The sequence below is a fragment of the Balaenoptera physalus genome (assembly GCF_965194825.1).
Source record: "Balaenoptera physalus genome assembly, chromosome: 13".
In the NCBI taxonomy this organism is placed as follows: domain Eukaryota; kingdom Metazoa; phylum Chordata; class Mammalia; order Artiodactyla; family Balaenopteridae; genus Balaenoptera; species Balaenoptera physalus.
This window is the reverse complement of record NC_138892.1, coordinates 82,990,691-83,000,219: the sequence shown is the minus strand read 5'-3', so window position 1 is coordinate 83,000,219 and position 9,529 is coordinate 82,990,691. Positions and strand designations below refer to the sequence as shown.

Genomic DNA, 9,529 nt, shown 5'->3' with positions numbered 1-9,529 from the left:
TAACTAACTGGTATGTGAGAGTTTGTTAGAGGATGACTTTTTTACATCATCTTTAAAAGGCCCATTTATAAATTGATTTACAGAGGTATTTATGTCAGAGTTCCATTTAAGTAATTATGGTTTTTTAAGTACTTTACAAAAAGTCTCAGAAATACATATTATGTTTTGTACTCAAATCTTAGTTCTAAATTTATCCTGACTTTTACTCTATTTGTATGTGTTTAACTATATTTTTTAGTACTTAAAACTATCTAATTTAACCATTATATTAAATCGATTGTTTAAAAATTTGATAATCACAGAAAAATAAAATTCATTCATTTTAAACTTTTGATCCAATTTTCCTAGGGTGGTAGAAACAGATGAAAGAATGTTGTAGTTAAGCTGGCCTTTTAACCCTGATAGAGTCTTTTAAAATATGAGTTACCTGGAGGGGGCAGCGGGCACCCCAAAGCTGCATCCAGGTGCTAAGAGATGGCACTTATGGGGCTCATAAGGCACTGGAAGAGCCGACTCTGATCCTGTGCTCCTCCCTTGAACAAGCCTTAACTAGCAGCCACTTCAGTCCAAAGGCCAAGCTTCTCATTTTCTGTTAATGATGAGTATCGGTAAAAACACTACATCCAAATCCATGGAGGCTGGAAGTTCAGCTGAAGGCAAGATGAAGATGAAAAGAAGCACCCCGCTTTCTTTACTCTTCTGGTGGTGTTCTGTGGAGGTGCCACATCCAATGGTGAACATGACGATGAAGACACCGAGCTCATGGCAATATACGTGACAGAAAATGGCATCACAGAAAGGAGCTGTCTCGCCAAGAGACCTTGGATAGCCCTGGCAGTCTAGACTCCTAGAAATTGGACATGATTTACACCATAGAAGACATTCTTCCCTGGCACCTGTGCATATTTCTTGGGTTGCACCTGATGTGAATCACCTGATGTGATTCAGCAGCACGATCGAGGTGCCCTTTGCACACTCTGAATGGGACATATTCTAAGGACAAAAAAAAAAAATACAGAGAAATCTTAAACTTAGTAGTCTTGTTAGTAGTGACATTGGTGTAATTCTGGAACTGTACTGTATGATGTTATAGATTGAACAGATGAATGAGTATGTTGATGTTGAAAATCAGGATTCTTAGTGTAGGAGAAGGGGGGATAAGAATATGGAAAGAAAGAAGGTAATTTAGTGGTATTGGATTGAACTGGTGCTATCATTATGACTCCATGATTCAAAAAAGAGTTGTATCTCTGTTCACTGACTAAATGCCATCCCAGTAATGGTGAGCCCACCCAGTGCTCAGATCTTGGTTTCTAAATACCATTCTCCACTAAAATGAATCAGGATTCCTTGGAGAAATGGTTGATTCCAGTGCTGGGGCTGAGAAAACTAGAAGTTGAGCCTGGAACATCTTGTGCCAGAAAGGAACCTCTTAAAGAATAAGAAAGAGGTGGTGGGAAGAGCTATGTCAAAAAGAATGGGAACCCCCTTGAACAGGCTGCTTTGGACAAGTTTGGGACAATTTAATTACTGAAAGAAATAGTTATGGAAGTGTATTATTAAACTGAATTTAAAAATGAAAAAAAAAAGTCACTCTTCACTTAAAGATTAAAAGGAAACAAAATGTTTTGTAGCTAGCAGAGTAGGTTCAATTTAGACCCAGACCCCTGGGGAAAGTGTTACTGAGTTGTTATGGACTGAATTGTGTCCCCTCATGTGTTGAAGTCCTAACACCCAGTGTGAATTTATTTGGGATGGGTCTTTAAGGAAGTAATAAGGGTTGAATCAGGTCATGAGGGTGAGGCCCTAATCCAACAGAGCTAATCTCCTTATAAAAAAAAGAAAGCAACACCAGAGACCTCTCTGCATGAAAAGCCATGTAAGGAAAAGCCCACAGGAAAAGCCATGTGAGGACAGAGTGAGAAGGCAGCTGTCTGCAAGCCAAGAAGAGAGGTCTCAACAGAAACCAACTCTCCCAGCATCTTGATCTTGGACTTCCAGATTCCAGAACTGTAAAAAAATAAACTTCTGTTGTTTAAGCCCCCCAGTCTGTGGTATTCTGTCATGGCAGCCCAAGCAGACTAATACATGAGTTTAATCATCTCCTTTTAAACTCAGAGTTAATTGCATATTGAGAAAATCTCCATGAAGACTGCCAAACAACATAGGCTTGCAAGGCCATTAAGACCACCTGAAGAAAGGTGACTAAATTCCACATGTCCATTATGGTCTCTGCTAGAAAAATACTGACCACCTGTCAGTAGTATCACAGGATAGTGGGAGAAAAAGTAGCCACAAGTGGAAAGCCAGGAGGTAGGAGTAAGATAAAGAATAACTGAAACACAACTCAGGATTACCTCCTTTGCATTAAATAACGTTTAATAAGATAAAGGTGGATAGGATTCATTAAATTGACTCATTTAAGGTGATCATTAGATTCATCATTTTTTGATACAAAATGATCAATGGCCAACTTAAGTGAAAAAAAGTGCTATAAGAGCATATGATGGGTTCCTGCCCTGGTCAGATAAGGCTTTCCTAAGAAAGAGACATTTCAGCTGAGCAGCCAAAAGACCTTCTAAGTACAGGTGAGCAAATTCTGTTCTGGGTGGAGTGCAGACAGCTGTGTGTGAGATGAGATTGAAGAGTCAGGCAGGGGCAGATCATGCAATGATCAGATTATTAAAGAAATGCAAGAGACAGAGCAAGATGTTAAATAAAGATATGGGAAAACAGTCCATATTGTGAGAAAATCTACAGGAATAAATGACGTTTCTCCAAAAAAATGTATTGCAAGGAAAAAAAAGAAGGGAAAACCTATAATTAAAAGGGATTTAAGTGACATATTGACCAAATATAATATGTAGACCTTGTTTAGATCCTGATTTGAATAAATATACTATAAAAACCATATGAGACAAAATGGAGAATTTGAGTTGGATATTTCCTGAAGGAAATTACTCTCAATTTTTAAAGATGTGGTAATGATATTAAAGGAATCATAATTTAGAGATCATGCTAAAATATTTACACATGAAATGACTTGAGCGTCTGGAATTTGCTTCAGAATAACTGACTGTAGGGAAAAGGAGAAAATAGGTTGGAGTTCAGATGAAACAAGATTGGCCGTGAGTTGATGATTCTTGAAGCTGAGTATTAGCTACTTGGACATTTACTATGCTGTTCTCTTTTCTTTTGTGTATGTTTGAAATTATGCATAATAAAAATTTTCAAAAGGGAAAAAAAAAGAAAAGCATTACAGGAAAAGGGCAATAGAGCTGCAAATGCACTAGCAAGAATCAGGACTATCTATCCAAACTCGTGTCTCTTTTCAATCTGTGAATACTGTGCTCAGAAAATTCAAGACACCACCTACAAATTCAATGCATTTGAAGTCAGATCAATGCTGCTTATAAAGTTTTTTCAATACTGTTTGAAATATTGACACAACATTGGGAAATTTTGCAAATTTAAGTGGAAAGAATCCATTTGGAATCACTCCAAAAGTGAATTACATTTTAGAAGGTCTATTTGAGCTAGCTGTAATCAGCAACTCGAGTATTTTTTTAACTCATTGACTATGAATTACATTTCAAACTAATCATCTTGTTTATTTCTGCTAAAATTTCGGAAACTAAGTGATCAGCTTGAAAGGTCTGCCCTGCCAGGTCTCTTTTTCAAAGCAAAAGCAATTTTCTACCATAAATTCTGCTAATGGGAGGAAAGCCATTAAAATATCTTCCAACAAAATAGAATATACAGCAAAAATAAGCCTTGAATCAAGCTTAAACAGTTTTGTCATGCATTTTCATTGGTTAATCAGAAAGGAATAAAGAAATTCATAACAAGAACACATGAATGGGAAACGGAAAATGACACAATGGGGCAACAGGCATCCATCAACTGGCACTTAATTAAATTGTGTGGCCCTTTAAATTCAAATTGTCATTTTAATCAAGAAAAATTTTTAAATTTCTAGAATGCATTAACTTCAAAAATATAATCAGAGCTCTGTTCTTTTTCCTTTGAGAAACCCTTTTCAGGGAAGAAATAACAGGACCCCCAAATACTTCCTCAGCATGGGAATATGCTTGTGATAAGTATGTATAAAAATCAAAAAACAAAAACAGCATGATTTGTCCTATATCAGAATGTTACTGCTCAAAGCCAAAAGATCCCTCTGATTCTTTCACTTAAAAACTCCTTGTTTCTATAAAGACACAGTAGGTTGGTCTGTTTCATAAAACTTGCCTTCTTGGGGAAAGACAGAAGTCTCGATATAGAACACCTTTAAGACAAGCATGTGGCCTATGCCCCCGCCCCAACCCCTTCTGTTCTACTTATCAGGTGTGGGAGATCTGACCTGTCTGCCAAGGCTATCCTTGTATTTTTGCCCTCAACCCTCCTGAGACAGCACTGATGCTTCAAAGGGCCTCCAAGTCTTACCTAGCACCAGCTACAATAGCTCTATGCAGGTATCACCTGCCCTCTACTCATAAACATCTCTACCTTCTCATTTCCTTGTCAATTATCTTCTCCAGGACCAATCAAAGAAAGTTAGGCAGCACTTTCTCCTCAATAGAACCACAACTCCCACTTAAATTCAATAGATGTGCAGAACCTGCCCCCCATATGCTTATGCTTACACTCCAGTGGTAATAATCCTGTACACATACATACTCACACGGCATGATTGAATGGTTTGGTGTCACCAGCCTCAAGTGTCAGCAAAGTTCAAGAAACGAGAGATCAATGAAGAAGCGAAGAACATGAGAAGATCTGTCAATTTTCTAGGCAGAATTTAGTTGGAATGGTGGTACAGAGTCAGGTCCAGCAGGAACCACTGAATAAAAAAGCCTTCATATTATGCACAAAAGTGGCATTTTTCTGAGAATAGTAAAAATACAGTTTCGACTGTGGACCACACAGTAGCAATAATTATGAAATTATGTAGGAAAGGTTGCCGTTTGTAGCAAGCTATACAGAGCCTTAAAATCCTGATGGCACAATAAAGCTCATTTTTGCACCTTTCTGTGGAGAAGATTTTGAAAAGCAGAGGAGAGCTCTGGCAAAATCAATGAGATAGAAAAATCGATCTGGTGTGAAATTTATTGATAGAGCACAAAATAATGAAGGTCTTGATGGGGGTAAGAGAGTGATAACACAGAAAAAGGAAGAGGATAAAAACTGCTTTGAAGAAACAAAACAAAACAAATCAAAACAAAACAAACCAGGATTCTGTCATTAACACACAGAAAAGGAAAGGGAGTTGTCAGAGATGGCCGTTTCTGGCTTAGGTGACTGGAAATTGGTAGCGTATTGTCAGAACAGAGCCTGTGGGAAGGGGATTCAAGTTTATAGAATAGAGCACGATGGGGGAGAAAATGTTCTCTTATTGGCAACCTGAGTTTGGAATTACAGAAATTATGGGAATATGGCAAGAAGCTTGCTGCTGAAGGGTGTTCGTTGTAGTGTGAATATTTGCTTCAGACAGCACAGTGGATGAGGCTAGATCTGCCCCAGTGCCCTAACTCTTGTATGTCTAGTCCAGTAGCTGGTGTGTGTTGAGTTAGAGAAGTTGTTTTCCTGATTATCTCAGGAGTCTGAGTCACTTCAAGAGCCAGAAGACATGGGTTCTGCTACTGACTAAAACTTCATCACCTCCCGGCTCTAAAACCTGTCAAATGTGGATAATCAAATCGCAGCTTCAGTTGGGTAGGGGGTTCCCCTTTCTTGTGAACCATGAGATTTTATTTCCATCCTCTTGTCACTGGGAGTGTCCCATTAGCTTCACTCTGTGTCTTTATGCTGGATGGCCTCACCTCCACCCATCTATCCATTTCCCATTCACTGACATTATCTCACATCATGCAGTGACCAATGACAGTTACCCTTTTTGCTCCCTTCTTATTTTGGAAGAAAAAATAAAAATGAAAGTAACACTTTATATATTTGGGAATTTTTATTCTAATAACCTTAATCAACTGACATCCAAATGTTAAACTGGAGAAATAGGGGTGCTCAGATTACCTCCTAGTGACTTTGTAAGAGTCATATGGCAATATCGCAGCAACAACGTCACCTTGAGAAGGGGTGACAATCATAGATCAAGGTGATGTAGAGTCATGGCAAATTCCAGTAACCACTAAGCAGGCATCAAGAAAAAGGGCACAGACCATGGTGCTTGAAAAGATCTGGGAGCAAATGATGAGTGTGCAACAAAGGAGGCTCATTTGAGGAAAATGATATAAAGCCAAGGTTGAACTGACTGGGAACAGGGCCAGACCTCAGGGTCACAGGACAGGCAATTCCCAGTCAATTGATAAGATAGAGGATGGTGCTCCTCAGTGACCTGTCCCCCTAACAGGACACAGAAGAGTCTCTTGAACCCATGGGAGGAGAGTAACAGGTCCAGACAAGAGGCGTAGCTCTCCCAGGGGGTTTTTCCAGGGTTTTGACCCAATAGGAGCACAATGCTTCTGCACCTAGGAGTAGAGAAAGCAAGACTGTTCAGAAAGAAACATGGTAGACGTTCTGGCTGGCCTCCTACTGAGTTCAAGATCTTCTGGCTCGTGAAGCACAAAGACCCATTCAAGCTAGTTCAAGTACAGATAAGGTCGCTTTGAGAATTGAGGAATCTTGTAGGAGCCAAGGACAGGAAATAATAGTAACTCCAGGAGTCTTGGAAATCAGACTGGGCAGCCTCCCAGAGGCGAGGCAGCACCCTCTCTCCTTCGTGCCACCATGCTTCACTTCTTCCCTCTGCTCATGGGCTTCACACTTCATAACTGAAGCTGAAGCATGGTCCTCTGGGCTTCCACCGACCTCGCCTCTCTTGTCTTCACATACCTGTCACTTCGGTCTTCACAGCTCATTCCCAGGTTTCAGATTCCTGAGAAAAGCACCTGATTAGCTCAATTCATCTGGAATCAAGTCTCACAGGTCGCTAAGCTCCACCTCCTCTCGATCTTTCAAGTTCCAACAAAGATGTCCCTTCCTCTGACCAACTTCCCTGTCACAGTCCCTTCCTTAGCCAGACTGGTTTCCCCACTGTGAGCTCCCACAGGCTCAGGGCTTACAAACTGCCCCATAACTGCCTGTTAATGTGCCTGTCTTCCCACTAAAACAGAAGCTCCAGGGTCTGGAACTATGTCTTTGTATAGTTATCTCCCCAGTGCCCAGCTTTTTAAATAAATAAACATGGACTAGATGGGTTTTGATAAATTAACTTGTATTAAAGAAAACCTACAAATCTAGAAATACTTTGTTTATACATTTTGTTCTTGCTGAGACTCCCTTATAAATCTCGACATTTCTATAAAAGCACCTGCTATCCTTCCAGTTGTTCAGGCATCTGGCAGAGGGCACACATTGAAAATCTGCTTCTTTCGTACAACCCCTTAGTGCCTAGTGACATCAACCAGTGAGGAATGAATGAGAATGCAGTTCCTTTTACAGGCTACAGAAATATCAACACATAAAGTAAGTTATACCAGATTCTTTTTTATTTTGCATTGAACAATAACATAGTTTAAACGGGAATTTTTCTTACCGTGGATAAATCTAAAGTGGACCTGAAATGCCATTAAGACTCTCTGAGTTTTCTAACATGACATTAATACAGTTATCTTATTAAAAGAGACAGAGTCATAGGGATTTTAAAAAAGTAAATCTCTACATCTAACACTGCTAACAATGAATTCTAAACCACATACCTGCAAAAAACAAATGAGCCCTTCTGCAAAACATATACTTGGTTCATTTCTTACCTACAGTCTAGTTCTGCTCTATAAAGCTTTGTTTTATATATTGGTTTATTTTAAACCAATCATTCAGTTTCACTCAAGAAACATATACAGGTTGCATAGTCTGCACCAGGCATCAGTCTGTTTCCAAGACTTCCAGACAAGAATCTTTCTTATCTATTAATGAACACATTCACGAGCACATCAACAATGCCATAAGTGGGGACAATGCTGTCTGGTTTATGAAGCACCTTCGTATAAGAATCATGTGATACCAACAAAACCCTTTCAATCTTATGGTAGAAGAGACAGCCCAAAGAGGTTGTTGTGATTCTCTCAAGGTCACTACAAGTGCACAGCAGAGTCCCACGTGACACTGGGTTGTCTGGCTCCAAATCCAATTCTGTGCTGCCGCAGGTGGCCTCTCATTCCCACCTCTTTATTAATGTGGAGAATGGACAGGGAATATATTGTGTCAAATATTGCTTCTGCGGAAGCACCTGCCTGAGCCCCAGGCTCTTCAGCAGTGCAGCCCAGGTGAACTTGACCTTCCGTGTGGCTAAATCAGGGCTGACATGAGCTTACAGTGAGTGTATGATCTCTTTGAACAGCATGGTCAATAGATGATTATACTGCTGAGAGTTTTTGTTAGAGCATCACACAGCCGGAAATAAAACTGTAAATTAAAAGCTTTACAGAGTGTTCACTAGAGCCTGGCATTTTTGTCATTATAAAAAGTATTTTTGTCATTATGTTCCAATTTTTGAAGAAAAGGATTGTTCCCTTAACTTCCATTGGTTTCTCAGCAGCTGAAAATTTAATGTAAATATTAGTATGTAGGATTATGTCGTTTTCTCTGAGAAGTAAAAGGCCAACTGTTAGACTGAATCAGTATTTTCCAGCTGCTGGAAGGCACATTTTGTCAGCCATAACAACTCCCTCTTCAGACACCATCCCCAGAAACAACATAGGCTGCTCAGCTGTCCTCTTCATCCTATTTCATACTATTTCCTGTCATTCCTAGGTTTGAGATATTTTTTAAATTAAATACTTCACCCAACCATTTTGTCATTTGAGTTTTGAAAACCAAACTGGCAAACTAGATGATCTCTTCTAAACCCATGAAACTATTATTCTATGAATAAAGCATTAAGTATATGCATTAAGTATAAGCATTAAGAATATTAAGTAGGAGTCACACCTCAGAGGATGTTGTTACACCTATGGATCCCAAAAAAGTGATCCCTCCAGAAATCCCTGAAACACTTGAATGCTTTGTTAAATACACAGATTCCCAGGCTCAATCCCAGATACGCTGAGTCAGAATTTCTGGCAGTGAAGCCTAGAATCTATATTTTTAACCTGCTTCCTTGGGTGATTCTGATTTCCACCCTGGTTTGGGAAGTATTAATGAAATCAGTGCTTCTCAAAATGTGGTCCCTGGAGTAGCGCCCTCAGCATCACTTGGGAACATTTTGGAAATGAAAATTCCCAGGTCCTGTCCCAGACCTACTGAATCGGAGACTGTCAGGGCAGGGCCCCAGAGTCGGTGTTTTTTAAAGTCCTTCAAGTGGGTTTTATGCACAGTGAAGTTTGAGAACCACTGACTTAAATAAAAGAATAATTAAATTTCAATTCAAAAAACATATACTGACACCCTGCTGAGTAAAGTCCCTGGATTAGTTGCTGCAGGGAAAAAAAAGCAGCTCATTTTATACTGTTGAAGCAGATTTTTTCAAACATTTCTTGAGAATTACCTCTGTGCTAAGCACTCTGTTAGAGGT

General features: G+C 39.4%; 1 pseudogene across 1 annotated transcript; it reads left to right on the top strand.

Annotated features, from left to right (window-relative positions):
• Window positions 1-501: 501 nt before the first annotated feature.
• LOC309640705 (solute carrier family 23 member 2 pseudogene) lies at window positions 502-8,910 on the top strand (annotated as a pseudogene). The gene has a single exon. The product of its transcript is annotated as a solute carrier family 23 member 2 pseudogene (transcript).
• Window positions 8,911-9,529: the final 619 nt, after the last annotated feature.